This window comes from Aptenodytes forsteri, unplaced genomic scaffold, assembly GCF_000699145.1.
Source record: "Aptenodytes forsteri isolate BGI_AS27 unplaced genomic scaffold, ASM69914v1 Scaffold8, whole genome shotgun sequence".
Taxonomy (NCBI): Eukaryota; Metazoa; Chordata; class Aves; order Sphenisciformes; family Spheniscidae; genus Aptenodytes; species Aptenodytes forsteri.
Genome location: NW_008796218.1, coordinates 8,217,170 through 8,217,895, shown reverse-complemented (window position 1 = coordinate 8,217,895; position 726 = coordinate 8,217,170). Strand labels below are relative to the sequence as shown.

The window sequence follows — 726 nt, the reverse complement described above, 5'->3', positions numbered from 1 at the left end:
GGGGTAAGTCTGCACTCATATGAAGTTTCCTGGCCATGCCAACACACCTCAGGTTTGACCTGCAGGGACAATCTTTAGATACAAGAATGTAGTTTGGTTTCCACGCTCAGATTGCATTTGGGCTGAAAATACCAGCAAGGTTGCCAATTGTAAACGGTTTCTAAAGTCGACAGAGACCTCCAGATCTTTTCCGATAAGTTTGAGAGAGAACTTAAAACTTTTTGATACCGGTTCAACCCTATAAGCCTAGGGGCAAATAAATCTACAGTCATCAGTCTTCGAGCCAACCCACGGCCAACTATCTGAATTCAAGTCACATGCTGAATTTACACATTAAAAACGCAATGAGCGTGACAAGACAATTACTATCATAGGTTAAGACATACTTCAAAGCACAAAGAAAAACCCAACAGATGCCATATTCAATTAGCCCAAAAGGTGAGCAGAGAAGGATGTTACGCTGATTAACACGCTCATTAAGACGCGTCCAAACTAATAGCCCACTTCAGTGTTGTAACACATTTGGAAAGCATTTTGCTGTCTTAATCCCCAGCGTACTCACGAAGCTAAATTTTAACTTTCCCTCCGTCGCCCGCCGACACGGCGCGAGAGCGAGCCCACGGAGTTACCCTGCGTCACCGCAAAGGCGCGGGGGCAAGTACAGCCCTCAGCCGTGAAAGCGCGGCGGCCGGCAAGAACAAATCCGCAAAGCAAAGCCCAGCCTGC

General features: G+C 46.8%; 1 protein-coding gene across 3 annotated transcripts in view; it reads right to left on the bottom strand.

Moving 5' to 3' along the window:
- The window catches only part of MICAL2 (microtubule associated monooxygenase, calponin and LIM domain containing 2), a 112,235-nt gene that overhangs the window by 88,232 nt on the left and 23,277 nt on the right, over positions 1-726 (bottom strand). Inside the window, exon 1 of one of the 3 annotated variants that reach the window (XM_019474519.1) lies at positions 563-601. The exons of the other annotated variants lie outside the window; for them this stretch is intronic. The gene's annotated coding sequence lies outside the window, so the exon portion shown is untranslated. Of the gene's footprint in view, positions 1-562; positions 602-726 lie in introns of those variants that run through there. 3 annotated transcript variants of the gene reach the window in all.